At 34.3% G+C, this 24199-nt stretch overlaps 1 long non-coding RNA gene across 3 annotated transcripts; it reads right to left on the bottom strand.

Annotated features, from left to right (window-relative positions):
• Positions 1-11453: 11453 nt before the first annotated feature.
• Positions 11454-23799, bottom strand: LOC136835203 (uncharacterized). 3 transcript variants are annotated; one of them, XR_010852019.1, is made up of 7 exons: positions 23684-23799; positions 20783-20828; positions 16769-16981; positions 14934-16355; positions 14573-14685; positions 13990-14166; positions 11454-13265 (listed from the first exon to the last, which is right to left on the bottom strand). It is a non-coding gene; the product is annotated as an uncharacterized lncRNA (long non-coding RNA). The 3 variants fall into 3 exon arrangements; XR_010852018.1 differs by having other exon boundaries at positions 14573-14672; XR_010852020.1 differs by lacking the exon at positions 13990-14166 and having other exon boundaries at positions 14573-14672.
• Between the last annotated feature and the right edge of the window lie 400 nt (positions 23800-24199).

Here is a 24199-nt window from a genome sequence, read left to right as displayed (position 1 = left end):
ATTTTTTTTTTTATTAATTTCTTGCCCATTCTAAGTTTGATGATTCCGTAATTTTACTGTAAGTTTTTAAGCAATATTGGGTTAGGTATTGACTTTGTTGCTAGTTTCTAGCATAATATGCTAATAACATGCTCTCAAGAAAGCTAAATGTTTGTGGAAGTTAACAGCGAAATTTGGACTTAATCTTGCAAAAGCCATATCAGGTAATTAAATAAAGCAGTTTATCATGTACTTATACTCTTATCAGTTGCCTTATCAAGATAGGAAATTTGCAAAAATTTGAGGACACTAAGCCTTACACAATGAGATCTACTACTGTTTTTAAGCTCTTGCAAGTCATCGAAAGAAAATTTAGCAAAATTATTTAGGATTATTCAGGAAAACCAAGATGTACACATGATGAGATAAACTACTGTATAAATTCTTATGGAAAGTTATTTTCACTTTTCTAAAATTTACACAGGGTCATCCAGAAAAACTATAAGAATGTCACTTAAACCAATTTATTTCCAAAGGGATTGATTAACAAGTCATCCAAAAAATCTACAACAGATATGGTACTATTGGTTGCACTGGACCAGTCGCGCCAACCTCAAAAGGCAGACAAGACAGCGCAAACGCCAGGCTCTCGCACAGTTCTCTCCATTGTAAGTGATTGAGTCGGGTAAAAGAGGGAGAGATGCACAGCGAATGTTCTCATTATCTGCTTCTCCCGCCAACGATAATCAAATCGGACAGATGTCGCCTTCTACTGCACACGGACCATTGGCCTACTCTCAGATATCGTTGCTAGAGAGATTCTCCAAGTTGCATTCTGTTCTACAAAATCTATATACTGTGTCTTTCTCCTTGTTGCATTCTATGCTGCAAAATCTATAGAATATACTGTACCTTAGCTCCATGCCGCATTATATCCTACAAAGCCTATAGAATATACTATATCATTTCTCTCAGCTGGATTATATTCTACAGAATCTATAGGAATATAGCATACTATATTTCTCCAAATTTACAGAATCTATAGAATATACTATTTTTCTCAAAACTGCATTCTAATCTACCCAATCTATAAAATATACTAGATCATTTCGCCCAGTTGCATTCCATATCACAATACCTACAGAATTGTCATAATTTGCAGTACTATTGACACGTCCTCAGACCAAAGCAGCTGATTGATAGCTTTAAGGGCTAATGCATAACGACATACATTCGGTATTCTTAACAGCTGTTGTTCCAGTTCCATTTTCTATATAGCCAGTAAAAAAAACGTTTGGTGATAAATGTAAATAAGCATGTCCAAGTTAGCTTTTAATAAGTGGAGCATCGACAGTATAACTCCAGTCCCTCTTCCATAAGGAACTAGACATTCTAAACCGCCTCCGTTCTAGGCTTATATCTCAAGTTTTTATTAAAAATTGGTAATTACCATAATTACTACCATGATAATACTTTTATTATTGTAGAAATCTATGGGACAGAATCTTCATTAAAAGACCTGAACATTATTTCTGAGAGATTTTACATCTCGATAACTACTCAAGGTGTGACTTGAAATGGTGCGATGTACTTTCTCAACTCTGCAAGTTTGTACGTATTTTGAGAGAGAGAGAGAGAGAGAGAGAGAGAGAGATGAGGAGAGAGAGAGAGAGAGAGAGAGAAAAAGAGGGATTAAGAAAAAAATTAAAAGTCCGAATAAAAAACACACAGTCCACAGATGAAATGAAGTGTGAATTTTAGGCTTAAAGTCAAGCACTGGAACTCAGTGAAAACTTTAAGGAAAACTGCTACTTTAGGCTAACGAACAATTAGACTTACGATTACAGCTTCTTAGAATATAAGGTTTGTACCAAAGAAATGGAAACCCATTTGCCGATATAAACTTCCCTACGTACGCGATCGCTTGTGCTCGCCTATTCAATCTCATCTTAATAACAGTGCAAATATGGAAAGTAATGGTCTTAAACCGTTCGTTTTATTTCATCTTCAAAGAATATAGGCATCAATCCAATTACAAAAAATTAAGCCCGACTAATAAATAAGCACTTAATCTGGGACTGGTTTCGCCAGTACACAGAATCCGAGACTAGCTGGTTAAATTACGAATTGGAGGGTTTAAATTTAACTTTCAAAAACTTAAAAATGACCTTCCAAATGTGACCGAAGATTTTACTTGTAAATGACTTTGCAAACACGACCAAAGACTAAAGACTAGATTTCACATATCAGGCAAAAGCTTCATTCCAAGATCCCAATATTACTTTTACAAAACTGACTTCATATCTTATTTCGAAAATACATCTACCGTCGTAATTTGATTGAAGATGATCTTGTGTTTTTCGCAGATTCGGATTAATAGGTATTGAAAGATTTTGTTTACAATTGTCTGCATGATACTTTTCTAACATAGTTCAAGAGATAGTTTGAGAGAGAAATAACTGCTTTTGCATATGATTGGCTTCACCTGAAAGAAAATGGGAAAGTGATAGTAAGTTCTTGAAGGGGAGTTTTTAGAGTGGTCGATATCCTAACCAATTTAATATTTTTAAATGCTGAGCTCTCTTTTCATAAAACTGTATTCCATAACCTAACAAGCGGCGACCTGATCTTTTTTAACCTCATGTTTTGTTAAGTATTATAATTTCCACTAAGTCAAGTTTTCATCACTACAATGGAAGGGCGTTCTAGTTTAAAAACACTATAAAAGAATTGCAAGTTTATGACTCTGATCTACACACCATTTGACTCAAATTCTTTACTAAAATAAATAAAAATTTAATATTTTTAGACAAAATGCACTAATTTTCTCTTCACTAAGGCAGCATATGGGCTATAGCACGCTTTTAAGGTTCACATTGTCCATCGAAACACAAACTGGCGACTAAAAATTCCTTTACACACATGCTATAGGGTCAAAGGTTCAAGTTTGTCTTAGGTCAAGTTTTCCCGAGATGAATTCATTTCTTCACTTTAAACTAAAACTATGTCCATAAAACTTTATATCAAAACCACAAAGTGCATTTAACAATAATGAAAGATGCACTTCTAACGTGAACACAATAGCCATCAATTCGTAAAAAGAGAGAAACTAAAACATACATAAGCTATGCTACTGGAAGGAAGAGCAACTTGCAACATGGTAAAAATGCAGATGGAAAATTTATTCCCATTAAGACCCAAAGGAGCCAAGTTTATCAAATTAAGTTAAAGATATAGTGCTCTGATTTACTTGATTCTTTAAAATCAACTAAGCTATCAAATGAATCAAAAAAGCGTAATCCTTTCAGTTCAGACTCAAAAACACCCTTAGTCTCAGAGAGAGAGAGAGAGAGAGAGAGAGAGAGAGAGTTTTTATTTTCTCTGCCAAAACAGAACCTGCAAACAGTGAACCTAACAGAGATAAAGAAAGCAGTCTTAGGTTGAAAAATCCTTACTCGACGCTACTACTTTCATTACTTACATCACATAAACCAACCAGTTCAGTGAAGACACTGAATAAAGCACACCTTTGCCAAGGCCTTCTAGACATTCCCAAGTCGAACAGACCCATGGCCAAAGTTTAATACTGTCTTTTGGGAGTTTAAATACAGCGTTGTCTTCAGTTTAGTTATGCTACAAAAAAACATTCAGTTGCATACTGATCCCCAAGCTTAACGGGCATTGATAGAAATATCTCTGTTCAAAGTTTAACCAAGAGCTTTAAGAGTTCATATTACACCCTTTTACTGTCTTCCAAAACCTGCCATATATTTTAGGAAGTAAACTAGAAATCACAATACTAAAGAGAAAAGTTTACATTATCCGCCACCGTTACTAGATAAACTCTTAGGTTTATAGATGCCCATGAAAGCCTTCATATAAGGAAAAATATGCTTTTGTTAACGAAACTACAACTGAAAGCTCAATTAGGCGTAGGAGAAACCTTAGTAAACTCTTCCAGAAATTTACATAGACCTATGAAGCAACCTGTAAAATTTCATTCCTATTTATAGCTACCTTAAAAATAATTTTTATATTGTTAATAGGAAGTTAAATGAAGTGATAAAAAGAACGCTATTAGGAGTTTTATTTCATTTGGACGTTAAGTGTCTAATAAGAGTCAGTAATTTATCATACTTTTCACTCCGTGTTTCTAAAAATCTGATGCAAACTACCACAAAGTACGTTGGAAGAAAATGTTGATACAGTAACGGGCACCTTTGCCAAACAAACAAAGGGAAAGCAGGACAAAGGAGCCAAACAAACAAAAAATTAAAGACAAAGGCAAGAGAAAACCCAAACACACACTTACAGGTTAAAGCAGAACGAGAAGAAAACAACGAACTCTGGGTCAAAAATACCAATTAAACAATCTTGGAGTAAATTTGGAATTAGGTCTAAACGTGACGACAAAAATTAGTTTCCACGCACTGAATGTTACCTATCAGTAAAATTGGGAAGTCTGAGATTATGAAAAGCACCAAATTGAACGAAAATAAACGATGCTATATGCCCTTATGACTGCAAAGAACTGAAAGCAACGTAATGGGAACCTGACCCGTAAAATGTTAGCCTACCGAGAGGCATTTTCTCTTCTCAGTTTCATAAAAACACTTTATACTTAAAGTTTCATAAACATCTGAAATAAAATAGTTTCCATCTCCTCATGAAGTATTTTGTCTTCTCAGTTTCATAAAAATTTGACACGTCATACTAGAAACTGTTTCCATCATCCCAAGAAACTTAATACAATTTATAATTTTAAAAAATTCCAACCCTTTAAGTGAAATTCAACTAATCAAAAACTGATATAAACACTAAGACGATTAATAATTTTCGCAAATGTCAACTTCAATATCTCTATTCCGTCATGGCAGTCCATAGAATGCAATTGGAGGATTGAGATAACAAAAGATACCCCAAGTTGGCTCTTATGGTGTTTATCCCTTCTTTATGTCCATACAAAGAAAAAAGAAATCTGAAGGCAAAAGACTGATATTTACGCCACAAGCTGTACCTCCTTTCCAGGTGGCCCACGAGCCACAAATTGCAACCAAAGGTGCCATAAGCAAGATATTCTGGATGACAAGGATAACCAATTTTAATGGCAAGAATTTGGGTAAAGAATTAACTCATTTAATGCAACTGGAAATAGTATATGTATATTTCAATAGCTGTATCAATTACCACGAAATTAATATGTCTACAAATTTAATTGAAATTTATTAAAAGTACTTAAAGAATACGTTATTATAAAGCACAGCACATTCACTGGACAAAATAAGCACGTGTCATGAGAAACTTTCACCAACACTTGCAACTACACCCTGGTCAAAAAAATACACAAAACCGAGATATTACGACTGATGGTAACGGCCATTTGCTTTGCTGAGTAACTAAGGTATGTTTAAGCTAGAGAGAACAAAACCTTCCTTGACTACCACAAATAGAAAACGGGAGCTAAGGCTTCAGTTCCATCAAGACTCAAATATTTAAAGAGGGGAAACACAGGGACAGAAGGGCCTTTCTTCTCGGAACAATTTGGTATCAACTTGAGCTTCCTCTTCACGACTTCGTGGACCATTTTCTGAAATGGACGGTGGCACCCACTTTGTGTTTGTGGCCTTATGTTGGCACTCGCCCGCCTCCTGGAACGCTGTAGCGTTGACTCCATGAGTTTTTATTTAAATCTTTCCATTTCGTTTTTACATTAACATGGGTAAGAGAACTTCTGTATAAACATCAAAGCTTGCGTAACGCAAGAGTGCGAATTGTTTTTTCATATCTAGCGTGAATGCTGATAGAGAATGACTACAGATTACAATAACCAAAACTGTAGAGAGATTTGACTTCTGCTTTCACTCAGCCCTTTTGGGAAACCTCCGTTGTGGTTAGGTTCTTGCTTATTGAACGTAGTATCGTAAAGAACATTTTATGTACTAAACTAAATGTTACTTTTCATATAACAACCGACACAAACTTTAGTCACAATACAAACCGGCAGATGACAATTTTGTTTTGCTTTTAGAGGTCAACGTAAACATCACGATAAAACAATGAGAAATTGTCAGGCGTGTACCAAGTACCCAAAGGTAACGGAAGTTAAAGAATTATAAAATTGGTTCAAATAGTTAATTAGTTGGAAGTAAATTATAAAATTAACGCACGAATGTCCGAGTAATTTAGTTAAACTATGGATACTGGAGGCACTGAATAGTTTTATGGTGCTCCGCAAAAGTTATAACGAATCTTTGTATGTCCGCGGCTGACGTCAGCACATACCGCGTAGCTTCGAACAAGTCTACCAGTAGCCGACTTTCGCTTAACGAAATGAAGATTTTAATCTCGAATGCATTGCGTGATTCAAGAGATCTTGATTTCATTGCCTGAAACTTTTGGCTGAGCTAAACAAGATTACCTTACGAAGATCAAGAGATAAATGTATACGTTTGGTAGAGGGAAGTATTCTAAAAACCATAGCCGATTTTTCATGAAAACTAACGTATTGATAAACTAACGACACTAAAAATTCTTGTTAACATTTAAGAACATTTAAATACTGATCATTAATATATTTTTAATCACAGCTTTACCTGGTTATTGATGATGCTGGGTAAGAATATTCTTTACCCTTATAACATGAAACAGTTTAAGCTAGGCACAAATGTTAAGGGTATCCATAACTGTATGAAGAAATATCAAGAATTCCAGCTAGTGATTTAATCAAGAATTCCAGCTAGTGATTTAACTAAGTAACTGATTATTATAAAACGCTGAGTAGTTTCTCAAAAGGGCATAATGAGAGCCGAATGTCAAACCTAACGCAATTACAGAAGTTCTCTTGTTTATATACAGTAGATAATACAATAAGCAAATTAAATTGTAAAGAGAGTTACAATAAATGACAAAATATTACAATCATTAACAGTTACAATACAAAAGCGATTATGAAAATATTTTGAATCGAGTCTTTTACCAACTATCTGGAACATTTGCAGATTTTCAGTATGACAATGCAAAAGTAGTTTAACTAAAGCAAAACATTAGCATCCGTGAATTCTGTGGATAAAATAAGCAGCAATATGTCTACATATTTCAAGATCCTGAAACTTAATAAACAACATGAAGCTTAAATATTACGTGAATGTGAAGAGCAATAATTTATGAGAGCTATCATGAATAAACTAGTAAACTGTAAATTGAAAATTTTTGGAAAACCAGTGGAAAAAAAAATTCAAACATTTTTTAACTGGTACCATCATACTCTTACACCCAAAATAAAAACAATATGGCTTAACGTCGGTTAAGAGATACAGCGCACAAAGATTTATGGCAGGCAGTAACTTTCAATAGTTCAGAAATTAATTTTTATTGTAGGGCTAACTGATATAAAGCGAGTTCATTCATTGTCATTAAACGTAAATTGTTGAATAGGACACGCCGATGAATGTTTCGGTGTTGACGAAAAAGATGAGATTGAAATATTGTAGTTTGGAACATCTACTGTAGAGTAAATTGAAATTGATAATGTTAAATACGACGTTCAAGATATAGGAATTCGCCTCTCCCATTACTTCCTGTCTTAAATAAAATAAAAGCTGTGTAATGGACTAAATTATTAAACTCGTAAAAAAAACTTCATATCGTAAAAGATGAAAGCATTTTGACAAAAGTAACGACTACCGTTTTATTTTTCAAAAACATAAACCATTTAGAATGTAAACGGAAAACAATAATGGTAAATGACGTTAACCTACAAAGACTAAGATAATCAAAATAGAAGACTTGCGTTTTATAACTGAAAATCTATCTCTGTCAAACGCTAATACGGAAAACATAAAAGCAGAGACTCTTTTTTCAAGAAAATCCTAGACCTTAGAACTTACGTAAATATCACCAATAAAAATTATTTCTGATATATGCAAATATTTAAAACTAACAAAAACAATCGCTTTTCTCAAGAAAATCTTAAGACTGTTTTGAACTTTTATATAAAAATTACAAGCCCACAATAGCTTATAATATAAACTTCTGATTTCTTTAGCAGTACCAGTTTCTTTAAGAGGGATACAAGTTTCTCAACAAAGCAATAACACCTACTGTTCAAGTTACTCCCTAATCCACTTGTATTTTTCCAAAAATACCTTAAAATAAACATAGCAAAATTGTTGTTAGAATTTCTGAACACCACTAATGTTCCAGATAAAATCCTTGCTGCCATGTACTTCAATAAATACTCGTTTCAAATGTAATTTGTACATTGTTATAAACATACACAAACCTGGTGTGAAAAAATATGATCGCAGCCAAGTTCAAATTAATAGAAATTTCATAATCGATGGCTTTGAGAATTAGAAGACTATGGCCCCCCTCACCCGCCCCCACCCCACTCAAAAAACAAAGGACAGAGGGAGCTGACAAAACAGGAAATGAGATGGAAGGTAAGAGCGCACAGACTTAAGTTAAATTATTTGTTATAGATGGAACACATGGTAACAAAAACGAATATGTGGAACCCTCACGGCAGTCTGACATACGAAATTTTTAAAGATAATTTATACTATACTGTTTTTAACGTTTTGACTTTAGATAACTTAATGCCACTGAACATCTTTCTAACCATTTAAAGTTTCAGAGTCTATTAACGAAGGAAGCCAAAGCAACTATTTCAAAATTATTCTTCCTTTTAGAAGTAAGGGAGAAAACCATTAAATAAGAATTTTTTTTAAATGCATGAAAACTACGATTAAACTGCAATTAAGGAAAGTGGCTATTGTATTGTTGAGATGCTTATATAAATACAACTCTAAGGATTATCGCTATAGAGTTTACGTTTATCTGACGATTAACACAATCTGTGATACTAACTGTAGTAATAATTATTCTAGTTTTATGGAGTATACTAACCTTAATTTCAGTGTGACTATAAAGAATCAAGTTTTTGGTAAATACAGATTTGATATATGTTGAATAAATTTTAAAAGTGTGGGGAAAATGATAATGATGTTAATAATGGTAATGGAATATATAATTCAGGCCTAAGGCCAAGTGCTGGGAACTGAGTTAATAATGTAATAATACCAATAAATATTTAGAACTTAAAGACACGGACAAGAGCAAGGCGATATTTCTGAATTAAGAGAACCCCAGTCGACATTAGATCAGAATCTCAACAGATAAGAGATAAGGGTAGATTGAAAATGGAACCTTAAATTTAAAAGTGAACTGGCTACTTTCATAGTTTTCACACCATATTAAATACTACTAAAGGGATTCAGAGCCGATGAAACACGGTTTTTGGCAACACCTTTACCAAAACATCGGATAAAGTTGAAGTTGGCAAGTGTATATTTTATAACCCTACTTAATTTTTGCAAGTATTATTTAGTACCTAAGTTCAATAGCTCTGGTACTTAACAGAGTAAAGTGTTTCCTATGCCAGAGCCATCAAAATCACCAGTAAGGGTTTTGAAACAACAGTGACGTTAACTGATGACGTCATAGGCTCATTCCACACTGAAGAAGTTTAAGTATGGGAAAACGTCTTCACTGTGGAAACTTCTGCCCTTGCTGATGATATGTTCACTAACTGATTATTAGCACCCATCCTAGGCTTTTCCAGAAATATCAATGATGGCGAGCAAGATTTGTCATCGTTCCTTGATTGCATTATCATTCTCCACTATTATTATTATTATTATTATTATTATTATTATTATTATTATTATTATTATTATTATTATTATTATTGCGAGAAAAACTCTCCATCACGAGATTTCATAAATGTTTAGGGTCCTAATAATATAATTGTTAAAGGCTCGACCCTTTAACAACTATATTATTAGGATACTTAAACAATTATTATCATGATAATTATTATTACTATTATTATTATTATATAGGGCTTCATCACAACTTCCACAGCAGTTGTTGGGACTAGAAGTGGTTAGCTTTGAATTCTTCCATTTTCTTGATATTTGTATTGTTTCTACTTTACAAACAATTCAATGAATGTAATTCATCCACAATGAATCAGTCTATAGCTCATTTGTTAGATCTACATCTATTTAGAGCAGGAATACAAAAAGACAATCCGTTTTGTTTTACCTCAAGTTTCGACACTATAGCGTTCACATTAACTGCAGCAAGAGATGAGTGTTGCCAAGTAACTATATCCCACTATAGAAAATATAATTACCTATTCAGCTATAAGTAAATCTTGCCACGCAGGTCTTCTTGTTCTATACAAAGTGGCAAGCCATAGCACAAATGCAGTCTTGCAACCACTGGGGCAATTTTATATCCTGCTGGCCAATATCGAATTTGTTGGAGCCCTAGACTGTGTGCATATAATTCACCTGTTAGTGACTTGCTAGCTGCTAGCCTACCTGATGGATGGCGTCACAATATGACGTCATATGTTTACGTCACGAATGGTTTTAACGTTTAAGTGACTTCCATTTTTTACTCTATAAATATCAAAACTAGCGAACTTAGGTACTAAATAATACTTGGTAAAAATTAGGTAGGGTCGTTACTAATCCACCTTTATCTGTGGATTTGAAACCTTGTTTCATCTGTCTGTGATTTTTCGGTAGAAGGCAATTAGTCATGTGTTGCCTTTGTACTACATATAAATTATCAAAACTAGTATATGCCGTCTAGAACTTAGGTACAACCTAACTTTCACCTTTATCTGATGCTTTGATAAGGTGTTGCCGAAAAACCTTGTTTCATCGGCTCCTGAATAAAAGTTTTACAACAGAGACAATTAGTCATGTGTGTGCCTTGACAGAATATTCCCATTTATAACAGTTTCGCTGTGCATACAGAACCTCAACAACCTAACAGTATACAGACAGACAGACAGACAGACAGACAGACAGACAGACAGACTTAGGCTGCGAGGAAAGCACTTCCTATATGACAAAAGGGTTTGCATAGAGGGAAAAAAATCATGCGTTACAAGATCGCCCATAGACACATTAAATCAATACCTGAATGAAAGTTTAGGCTCAAGGATGAAATACTGAGTCTTGAAAGAGTATTTGTGTATGCCTATGGGACCCATAAGAACACTTGGGGATCAAAATGAATCAGGAACCAAGGCTCTGCTTAACAAGCAGGTGTGGTCCTGGCAAGATAAAACCCAGGAAATGCATACCAATGTTCTTGAATCTAATTGGAGAAAGTGTCTTCTATCTATCCTCATGAGATTAGTCCTTATAGCCATTGTAGTCTACTGCTTTTGACAGTGCAAAGATTGAAAGGTATGGATGTTCACACTTTCGCCTCCAATTGGTCAAGCATGACCAGCTGCAGCTATCAGTCACAATGAGAGCAAGTCCAAACACTTATGATAAACATCTATTAGATAAAAAAAAAGCAGTCAAGATGTTGTCACTGCTACCTCTTTGTATCTAAAATCGATGGCAAAACCGTCATGTTTTCAAAAGGTAACCTAAGTAGTTCACACTCAGTCATTGTAGGCTCGAAATCTAACCTATTCTGCTCTGACATCTATCACAGTATAAGACTAAAATCTCCTGTTTAGCTAATAGGAAGTGACTTTCCTCCTCCTACTGAAAAGTGACAATGCATGAGGGACTGCACCACTAGGCCTTGACAACTACCATGTGGTATAGTGAAAGACATCGGACGGACACAAAGAACTTTCACAAAACAACACTACCTGTACTAGCATATCTTAACATTCACAGCGCGGTGTGGTCAAAAGGTATAAACGAGAATTAACTTCAAATCTTTGACCAACTACGAATTAGCTAGTTAGCGATAACGCTAAACTTCGGAAACAAAACCGTCAATCATTCAAAAGTAAGAAAGTGTGAAATTATGTACGCAACATTGAAACTGGCTGGTATGGAACCAACACAGCAAGAGAAATATTTCGGTTAAAAAAAAAAGTTAAGTATACTCAGGTACTTGGCCCTTTATAAGCTGGCAACCAAGGTTATACCGGTGACTGATCAGTACCTGTGAAATGAATTCACTTCTAAATACTTTATTAGCACGAAAGTTGAAAGGTTCTCAGAATACGATGAAATAATGGAAAATGAAGAATCGAGCCTGTCGTGAGGTAATCACCTAGGAAACAGCAAACAGCTGATAACCGTGCTACAGGTTCACAATTTTGTGGCAGGTATTTCAGGCCTTAATGAAGATTCAGATGGAGCATGCGTAGTGAGACTACCATTACCTGTCTGACAGATAAATGACTGAACTGGGGAAAATTCAGAAAACGGAAACTAGACTTACATACGACTAACGGGTTGGTGATGAAACAAATCTATCGCCTAATAATCCTCTAGTCACTCCTTTTTATTCCCTATCGTTAAGAGCATATCGGCTCTATAATTAAGACAGACCCTAATAACTCAATGATAACAAGCGGTTATATCAAAGTTATAACTTCCAACTTCGCCATATATATAAAATTAAGCTCATAGGGTATATAATATTCACCTCTTAATAGCACAAGTACATAACCTTAAAATTTAACTTTTAAATACAAAAAACAAACCTGAATACACAAATAAAACATATAATGCAATCTTCTCAATAATTAAAAAATCTGAAAACTTCAGTCACAAACTGAAATTGTTAAAGTATATGGAGTGACTAGAGTTTTTATATTAACTGTCATCAACACCATACTGTCAAAATAGCTCAGTGAGCCGATGATTTAAACATTGAAGTTCACTATATACAATTTTCATCTTTGGATTTGAATTGTGCAAGTACTAAAGGTGTTATTGACACTATAAAAAGGGAGGGAAATTGAAAACTTCAAAATGACCGTCAAAGGTCCATTTAACAAATCTCTGTATGCAACCTCCAAGCTTCATTATGGATTATGGAGAACTAGAGAACTAGTTCAGTTTGAACACTCTTGAATAAAGATTAAGTTTAGTGTTATATAAAAGTTAAATTATATCTGGAATCTTGTCAGTAGTAGCGACTGACTGACATAACTTGCTATTTAAGTTTATCAAGTCAGCATATCACAGTAAATGAAAATTCAAGCAGAGGTTTCTAATTTTTCTAGTACTGATGGGGGTCATGGCAAAACTTTAGACGTTATTCCATAATCTTTGGCAAGTGCTATACACAGTACAAATAATAAAGTAATTTTAGGGTTGCTAGATATTGAGTGACTTATAAGACAGCAGTTGTTGTCCCGATGCTGAAGTGGTAAGCACTGGGAAAGTCCGAAATAATACATGATTTCTTGATCTCTCTTCCTTGAAGAACACTTTAGTTTAATCCTGAAAAGAATAAGACATTTGAAGTTCCAAGGAGCTAAACATGACAGTGCATCTTAAATTTGATGACACTTTTAGCAACGGCTTTGCAATGCATCTTGAATTTAGTGAAACTTTCAGCAATGGCTTTGCAGAGCATCTTGAATTTAGTGAAACTTTCAGCAATGGCTTTGCAGTGCATCTTAAATTTAGTAACAAACTTTCAGCAATGGCTTTGCAGTGCATCTTAAATTCAGTGACAAACTTTCAGCAGTGGTTTTGCAGTGCATCTTAAATTTAGTGACAAAACTTTCAGAAATGGCTTTGCAGAGCATCTTGAATTTAGTGAAACTTTCAGCAATGGCTTTGCAGTGCATCTTAAATTTAGCAACAAACTTTCAGCAATGGCTTTGCAGTGCATCTTAAATTTAGTGAAACTTTCAGTAATGGCTTTGCATTGCATCTTGAATTTAGTGACAAACTTTCAGCAATGGCTCTGCAGTGCATCTTGAATTTAGTGACAGACTCTCGGCATTGGTTTTGATGATCACTGATTAAACCTTTTAGTAATAGCAAGATATATTTGGACTATTTAGTAGAAATATTTAAGCAGCTTCAGTACTACTTTAGCATAGATTGTTACTTTCAAATCAATTCAAAATAAGGAAAAAATATGTTCTGAATTTTTTCTATTACAGTATAGCGTTTAGTATCACCTTGTAAATTTACTAAAACTTTGTAGTCTTACCACTGTTCAGACCTGAATCCTTCGTGTCTAAAGGACTTCAGGAGAAGCCCTCTATTCGGACTCGTGAACGCCACTGTAGTTTCTCTGAATTTGATTCACTATCAAGAAGCTCCCAGTTTGATTTCATATCCAATTGAAATCATAACTAATTCGTCAATAACTGATCGTCATTGAAGCCTGTTACCAAAGAATATAAAATTTCTTGAAGGCTTTCAAGTCTATTTCTTAAAACTTTAAGATTGTTTAATTAAAATCCTCAAATATTTTCAGATTGAATTAGCTAGTAGTTATTGTAAATGAAAAAGTTAAGGAGGCTTCCAAGGAAGAATTAAAACATCTTAAAATCACATGTATGACACAAGATTTTGATATTCACAAAATCTAAATATAACCCGCATATTCATTGATAGACCAAATGAAGGCAGATAGGGGAACCTCTAAAAATGAAACCCCGACAATAATAGCGTAAACAATTGATATTAAAAAACTAAGAAACCACTGATCACAAAATGCACTGAATCTACCCTTTAAAACTGATATCAGATTCAACTGCTGTTTATAGCTGAACTACGCCATACCGTACCTTCATTCGTGATCGCAAAGAAATCACAGTTTCATCGTCGAACCTCTCGTCTGATCTCCCATCAGGAACTCGTTTGAGCATATCAGGAACTCATTTGAGCCTGAAAAGAAAATCTTGAATTCTAAATTCTTTCTGATTCTGCACCTTATATAATGAAAGACATTAAATATTTCACTGGTGATTTTACAGTTAATTCATACAAATTTGTTAGGACACCGGAAGGGATAGGTAATTAAATATATATGCTGTGAAGTTACCCAGACTGAAAAATGAAATTCATTTCTCATACAAATCAGTTTTATAAAAAAAAAAATTCAAATTTATCGCTAGTTATAGTGATAATACATCATTATAATCTTACCTAAGTAACTTGAAAATGTTTTGTATTACTGAAGCTTTTTAAGATTCCTTTGCCATTAGCAACCAACAAATAATGGTACTAGGACTGAAATCTCCAAGCAGTTACTGAAGACTGAAATGCCACCTAATGTTCGTCATCTGTACATGGAATATTAAGGAAGGATTTAGGGTCCAGAGATTGTCCATAGCAATGTTCCATCGCCATGGCTCGATGCTCACAAATAGGTTTATATCTCATCTGTGAGTTGAGATCCTGTGTTACTGAATAGGCTCTTCCGCTGGTAACCTATATCCTGTCTGTATACATTACTGTCATTGGTATCACAGCTCCATAGGATAATGATCCCACTTTCTGTGCTGTTATCTTGTCTTATATGCTGAACTGGAGTCCTTATCTGACTACTTGAACTAAAGTGTCCTTTTAGAATCTAGGCTAGCTCTGGGAATGACTGCACCTCAAACAAGTTTCTTCCACTCATGGACACCACTGTCACACACATTCGGACAACAGGACCATCATGAAATTCAAGACATGTAGGTTGTGGCCACCTGCATCTGAGCTAGAATGCTATTTTTTTCTCTAACCAAAGACATTCGCTGATACGGATATAGCTATGCGATACTGAATAAAAATTTCGAAAAAGCTGATTTTCTACTAGCTTCTGCTTCCATCAGAACTAGCAGAGGCCAACATCACAGCCATGGCAGCAGTGGCGCGATCCTGCCATGCGGCTATATCTTACAAAGTATGTAAATCCCTCAATTACTAGAGGGTAGTATGGGGAATGGGATTCTTGACCATGTCCTTGATGGTAGATGATCCCTCCGCCCGGCCCTGGCATCATACTCCTGCAGGGACTTGTCCTTTTCTTGATTCTGTAGGATAGGTGTCCTTTATCATTTTCATGACTTCATTTGCGTTTCCTCACTTGGAAAAAAAAAGTGAAATCGTAAGCCAAAGCAAATTCTCTCTTATCCATCAAAAGCATTGACAATTTTTTGCTCGTGAATCTTTGTATAAAACATGTGTCCCTTAGAATCTATGAGACTTAGTTTGGCTGGTACATCTCAAGGTGCACTATCCATGGAGATAAAAAGCTGTCCAGGATATAGTGTGTGGTATTAGAATATCAAATTACCTTTTGTATCTATAGAAATGCTGTCATCCATGCTTTTGTCACCTAAAATGCCCTCCCGGGCATCTCAGTAATACTAGTTGATCTGCCTAGGTGCTCATACACATAGGATAGGAAGTCAAATCTATTATATCTCCATTTTGTCTTTTCATGCAATAATCAACACTTTCTAATTCGAATCTAGATACTGAAGTGTAGTTATGGAATGTAAGCCATTTTCATACTAGTTAGAGTTCAAGAAGTCTTTGAGAACCAGACTAAGTTCACCAGATAGAATTGAGGTCAAACTGAAAAAAATAAAGAATTAAATTACCATCAGAAATTCATCTGCTGGAATCTACACACCTACAATTATTCAATACCTTTGCCATTTCAAACAAAAAGTGCAAACATTTAGAATTGATCCAAAGCAAAATTTGAATACAAAAGTATTAATGTATTAGTCATGATTTCAAAATGTAAATTAGATAAATTTTGTGCATACCATCGTTTTAGTTTAGTTAACGTTAAGGTATAAATGCACACAAGTTAATGCAATGATAGATTAAAAACTGTTGAGTATAACCGTAGAATTTAATTCACATTGCTGTTAAGGTTTCAGCTGAAAATTTACATTACACAGTCGTAAAATTTAAATTACACAGTCATCTAAGCAAAGATGCCCCATTATATTTCCAGATACATTTCATCTATGACTTACCTATGTACAGGTCATTCAATACAAATTCTCCATCAGAATTCACCAGTGCAGTGCAAGACTAGAAGGCTCCCTTAAGTTGATCAGGCAATTTTTGCCTTCAGGACCTCGATCGTTTTGTTCAAGAAGCCTTTAACACCAGAAGTTCACAATATCACGTCCTCTGTTCTCACTGAGGTTAGTACGAACATTACCATTCAGGGTCCACACTCCAGCCTATAAAAAAAAATATTGTGAATCAGGTACAGTCCCTTTCATTAAGTTCACTATAGTTTATACAGGGGTTATAGAATTATTACGAGTCCTGTCTATCATACAGTTATTGTAGAACAAATTTTATTCTCAAAACACACTTTGGTTAACACAGACTCAATATCCAGCCTCTAGGCAATAAGAAAATAAACCATGTGGACTGTTCCATTCTAAGCTGCAGCAGAACCTCAACTTAACACTTTAGTAGGGTCTGGCTCTGTTAAGTAACAAAGATCCCATGCCCTTGAACATTTTCTAGACATCATACAACTAACAACAATTCTACATAGTTCCTAAACTAAACTCTCACTTTACACTTAACATTCAGTTTAAGATATTTAAAAACGTTTCACATCTGAGACAGTAGCACAGAAAAAAATTATCATAATATCACAGGTAGTGGTAAGTACAAATAGTCTCGCTAAGTAGAGGCCCGTTAACTTTTTCTTTTGCAAAACACTTCCTCTTCCGGTACTCAGTCCTGAATGAGTAGTAACTTGATTCTAAACCAAGACTCATTAGGATCCCTAATATCAAGTCAAGCACTTATATTAAGTATTCTTATGGGTGTATTGCCTGCTTCCCTTTAGATGTCAAATTCTACTCGTGGTCTGTTTCAGTCCTTTTCCTTAACCTTTATTCCTCCTTTAATTCTGTCCAAATGCGCTAAAATTTAAATTAAATAATTTGGGTTACTTTGATTTTAAAAGTACAGATTACTTTGATTTAAATTCAGATTTTGTATTATTTGGACTGGCACTCCAAGTTTGGATTACTTCAGTATGATTTACAGTACAAGTCTGGATTATTTTTATTTGAATTCAGTGACAATCACTTTTGATTTGGATTCAAAGTTTGGGTTCCTCTTTGGTCTAATAAGGTCACAATAAGGCTATCTTCAGACGGAAAGCGTTAGCACAATGGCTAATTTCACTAAATATTCGTAGAAATGAGGATCAATTAACGCTGAATGGGTACAATTAGGGAAGTTATTTCTTGCTACTTTCACATAACTATATTACCTTTTCAAGTTCTAAACCTCATCAGATTTAATTCTTAATGCTAAGCTAACAAAGTTGAGATACTGAACCAGTCCATTTTTTTATATAATTAAAACATTATGTACCAACAGACATTTTAGTCAGGTACTCAAGTATATAGTGCTAAAATACTCTTCAAAATTTTGGTAATTCTTATTCAAACAATATACCAGAAATAAGAGAATCGCCAATTGTAAATAATCACTGAATCGGAGTATTTAAGTCTAACCCAACTCTTCTGGGATTGACTTAAAAGGCTCAAACCTCTGTACATTAGCCAAACTTAATTGCCCTTGACTACTGCTAGCTTTTCAATATGCGAACTTAAATCAGCTATTTAGCAAGCATCAATAGTATAAAGACTCAGAGTGGTTTCTAAAAATGAAAACTTGACATCTACGACTGCCGTTAACAAATGAACACAGTGCCTATTATACCCAACGTTAAGTCTTGCTTTCACTGAAATTAAGTATTTCTCCCTGTTACCGTACTAAAGCACTTTACTAAATCATCGTCAGGTAAATCCAAAATACTTTCTATTTTAACAGAAAATCTGACTAATTGCACTCTTCGTTACTTCTTGGCAGGTTTGTTCGGTCACTGGAATAGCGAGAGGTCTTTAGGCTTATTATTAGAAAATTGTAAAACAACCTGTCTTGACGACTGCTTACGAGTGCTGTCACTAAACTGCATTCAACTAGGAAACTGCTAATGCAAACTACAGGGAGCAATATTGCTATAAATCCTATATACCATCATACAGAGCAGGTTAGATAAGTTTTACACTCTTGCTGCACAGCATTTAGTTGATTTTGCACAGCATTTAGTTGATTTTTTAATATTAACACTATTCCTTACGAGTAAGTAGTACCTCTAGAAACATATTACATTACATAGTCTTTAGAGGAACATTGGCTGAGCCTTTAGCTCGCGAATTGTAGTTAACTTGCAGGACGAAGCCATGCGAGTAATTACTATACAGATACCACATATTTGATAAAAATTAAGCAGCCTGGTATTAATCAATTACCTCATCATTCGCCAATACTATGCAAATCTCCTCGCAAGTTATTGCTACTTATATAAAGTTCTGCACACCTCCCGGTAACTATCATTCAAGCAGTCTTGACGCTTAAATCCAATTATTACTAACTTGTGATTAAGCTTGACATATCAAGCCTTCCTGTACTACTGTTCCAGCATTTCACAAAGGTGGTTTCACGCTCTTTTAAGAGATACCTTTGCAACATATGCAATGCTATCCACAAGTTATTGCGTTATATCCTGCCTACAATTCAACAAAAGAGTATTTGAGGCTTGGCATATTACTAGAATTAATACTAATTAGATTGGATTAAGGGTTCATTATTTGACAACTGGTTCAGTTAGCTTAAATGAAAAGATAGACAAACTATGCCCTTTCATTTTTCATCGACTTCTAAATGTAATGCATCTGTCAAATACAAAAGCTTTTAAGACATGGAGGATTCTAAAACACCGCTACTTGGGGTTATTTAAGTAATTTTCTGATACGTACAGTACTCTGGTTAGTCATTAAAGAAATAAGTACACCTAGGCTACTAATCCTCTATAGTAAGATTGTTAGGAGGGAATAAGAGTGACAGGAAGCCTGTTTACTATTCCTTATTGTTTTCAGGCACTTATTACACTTACCAGATGCCTTTCATTCAACAACGAAATATATTAGTTTGGATTACGTCAAGTTAATTAAGATATGTAAGCATTTACTCTAAATTCTAATTAGAAAATCAGCAATTTCAGTGCATATTACGTAATGCAAATAGAGTAGCAGGCTACAGTGTCAGTGCTCTTCTTTATAAATACTGCCATTGCGTTCCTCAAATTTCTAAATTTCTAATATCTAAAACATTCTTCCATCTTGTAATAAACTTTTCCCTAAATAGGACACAGCAGCTTTCCGATAGAAGCATCTGCATTTTTTCAGGCTTAGGTAAAAATCTTATTCGGATGTGCAACGGTGTCCATTACACGTACCCACAAGAATTTGTTGTACAAATTCAGCAATAGATCTCATACCCTCGTTAAAGACTGCCGAGTAAATTTACTCCTACACTTTCCAAGAAAGCTGGCTTGATTATATTTTTAGACCCGGTTACTTCTGTCACTTGAAAATGACAATTGATAAGCACTTATGTCAATCTGATGAAACCTAAAATAATATTTCACTATATTAGATTCACAAAACTTTACAATTGTCTTTAAAACTTTCAAAAATTCTTTTATAAGGCACCAACTTCCCGGTTATCCTCATACAAGAATAAACGTACTTTTTATACCACCTTAGTCAAGAGACCGTTATGGCCTCAGAAGCAAAGACTTGGCATGTAGTTACCTTCAACGAACAATTATTTTAGACCTCGTCCTCTACACCAATTTCTTCATTATAATTTCAGCAGTGTCTTACGTTTTATCAGTATGACAAGCTTACGACAGCAACTGACCACATTTACATATTTTGACGTACAAAACTCACTTTGAAACATTATACGAGCTGCGTATATTTTTATCAAGACTACAGAGGAACTACAAATACTGAAAGTTTCTTCAACCATTCACCAAAAACAAAGAATGAAAAGCCACATTCACTAGTTTTGCATTTACTGTTAAGGAATTCCTACAGTACGCGTTATTTATTAGTACAGATGTAAGGTCACCGTAGAACAGCTGTCACTTTGGTATTTACCTCGTACCTTGCAGCTGCAGAACCTTCCCATTTACTTGGTCAGCGTCTGAAAAACAAATACAAAACCAGTTACAAAAAGTTTTTTTTTTTTTATCTTACTACTGAGGACGAACTTAATGATCAAATATTGTTCATCGACATGGTCTAGTCATGAAATGGAAAATTTGTTCCTGAAATACGATCTATATAGTACGTTAAGACTGAGCAAAACAACCAGTTAATTTCCAGTCATTAGTAACGCTGTGTCATTAACATTCAACTCAGTAAGGCATAGCAAAGTAACAGTCGAAAACTGGGTGCAGATTGTCTGAACTTATAGTTTATTTTCGATCACATAACATTCCGAGTCACATTCTGATAATGCCTGATGTTAAATTATCCTAAAAAAATGTTTTTAAGATTGTTCCCTCAGGTACTTGAGATAGTGTTTTCAACATTACTGGAATTCGAAAAAAAATGGAGTAACAACTTCGCATTAATTCTATGAATAAGTTGTTTGTATTAAATGGCTAGTCATTCGCCCACATCCCCAGAAAATTTTTTCACTTAAATATAAAACAGCCACTACATGTAAAAATACAAAGTATTGTGCTTACATGAAACAACTAACCCTCATGAAAACCTAAAAACAAATTAGCAAAAATACATGAAATTGGACTACCCATTGCTACCCCGTCTACTTGTAAATACAACTCATCAATAAACATGAAGTACGTATCTGTACATGTTGTCTTTAAATTCTTGTAAAGCAAGTAAAATAACATAGGAAAACGTCAACTGCCTTAGGCTACCTCACCGCGGACAGCTGCTTAGAATTACCAAACGCCTTTTCAATGTCAACTGCCTTAGGCTACCTCACCGCGGACAGCTGCTTAGAATTACCAAACGCCTTTTCAAATGAAAAAAAAAAACGATAATAGATTTTACCAATAACCAGTGAAAAAACCATTTTAGTTAAAAATAACCTGAGAAATCATTCGGTGTGCAAGATTTGGCTTCTGGACGAAGACCATGACCAGTAAACATGAATGAAAAACAGTCTTAATCGACTGAACGTACGAAATTAGATTTACGTTACTGTAAATACCTCAGCTATGGGAATTAATTTCTTAAATAGTATTTACGAGCAGTAAATAGTCTTTTAATAAACCAAATTCATAATGAACCTTTCAGAAAATTTCAGATTTGTAGAAATTAACCAACAAAAAATACATAACTATACTCTTAAATCGAACAGCCAGTTCACAAGGTACCTCATACCTCAGGCACAAAGCAATTCCTAACATTTGAAGACAATGAATTCTACAACCTTACACTACACTTACCAAAAATATCAAATATGTTAACACCAAATTCATCAAAAGATATAACTTTTTCTTTTATTTAGAAAAATACATTTTAAAGTTCATTTTACTATTCAATACATATGCAATATATGTAATTTAAGTAAAAAATCAACAAACATGTCATAATATTTTATATACATAAATTTACTATGTACATACATACACATCCATATACTGATAGTATACATACTCATAGTATACACACTATGTATCTGTATATATTAAAACTCACGGTGCGCTGCGCTTCAGACTAGTCACAATCAGACGTGAAACAAGATGTGAAGCAATTATCTAAACTTTGTTTAATCTCGCTTTATCCTTTGAGTTTACGTGGTAAAATTAATACTGTTCTGTATGCTTACTGACAAAAGACTAGTGGCCTAGATATCCATATCTGCACAGGTTATAAAAACGATTTTTGTACCCATTTTGTTATATCGCCAGCTTTCGTAACAGTCACTTTGAGGCTACATTTGAAAAGTTGGTGTGTTTAGTTTAGAAGAGTTGAAAATTTATATCCAATAGCCTACTAACAAAAACATACGGATTCCCACAGAAATCGGCTGAACCGAATTGAGAAAAAATTGATTTTTAATGGATTTTGGACAAGCAGTAAAGTTAACTTTAATGCATGTAGAAACAGTTATCAAGACCTACTCAATTTCAAAAATTCTTTCAACACAAACATCTATACAATTCTGCAATTTTGACACCTTTACAAAAAAGGTCAGTATTTTGTGAAAAATGTATATGAAAAATGTCAAGATTGTAATATACTTTATTGTACATAAGCCACCATCTAAACATTTACACCATTCTTCCCATATAATGGTATTAAGACTTTTCATAACCTATTTCAACCATTACTCTAACATAAGCTTCCGACTAAACTAGTCAAACTGAAAAAAATTGGTATTCGATAGATTCAACATTTTTTGGATTTGTTAAACTATATAAAACTCGCTTACCTAGAACTGACGGCAATTTGCTTCAGATTTAAAACCCTAGCTTTGATGTGATCCACGTCACTAGAAACTAGACAGGCGGGGTTCAAGTCGCCATTAACCTTTCTTCTCAGTAATTTCAACTTTCAGCTTTAGTTATCGATTGCTCATTACTGTTTTATGCAAACACACTCAACCACTATCCAGGATACATTTATGAAAATTGCCTGACTGTTCGCAACCTAAAAGTACACAATTTTTCTGCAGCAACAGCCTTGTCGAATCATGAATTTCCATTATTTCAAATGTGCTATAGAAGCTGTATTAGTTTAAATTAACAATTACAAGGGCTTACGGACGTTAGATATGTATTAGATATGTATAACCCCAAAGTTAACTGGTTTAAGACTATTATTGTATTTTCAAAAACCAATAAACCTGTCATATCTAGGGAAAACACACTAACATTAAAAGACGCCGGCTACCGCTAATTCTGCATGGGAAAGCTTGCAATGAGGCACCAATGAAAAATGAATAGCATAAATACCTAAACACAGTAAGACATAGCCAATAATACCCCCAAAATATCTAACTGCAATAAGCCGACTCACCAGCAATTTCACATCCAATCCAAAATGAACTCCAAATTTTTCAACTAAAAGTAAAGAACCTAAATAACCGTTCAGTTACTTTTGCTGTTCCTGAGCAAATGCCCCCTTACTTTTAGGCACGTCTGAAATATACTCTGAATTTTTACCGTAGGGAAAACAAGGACTGAAAATACAAGGAGTATTCTAGTATCTTGAAACTCTTTAGACTTCTTTAGCATCCTTGGAAAAATAGCAACGCCATCTACGTCGCTTCCCGTTTTCTTTGAGATATTAAGGAAAATAATTTTTGAAGGGATATAAAACAAAAAAACTTTAAATGCCTTTGATGGGCTACTGAAATAAAGAACTTTAAAATACTATAAAACAAAATAAATATATACTCGCATACTAATTTACAGGGATTTTCACATAAAACCAAACCTGCGAATATTCCTTTTTTGTCATAATAAATAAATAATAGTTATAAAAGCATGGAAGAATTTTGTCAGAATAATCTCGTATAAATGTCGTCATTAG

This window comes from Macrobrachium rosenbergii, chromosome 55 (assembly GCF_040412425.1).
Source record: "Macrobrachium rosenbergii isolate ZJJX-2024 chromosome 55, ASM4041242v1, whole genome shotgun sequence".
Classification (NCBI taxonomy): domain Eukaryota; kingdom Metazoa; phylum Arthropoda; class Malacostraca; order Decapoda; family Palaemonidae; genus Macrobrachium; species Macrobrachium rosenbergii.
Note: the sequence above shows the minus strand (reverse complement) of the source record. Positions and strands in the feature narration are given on the sequence as shown.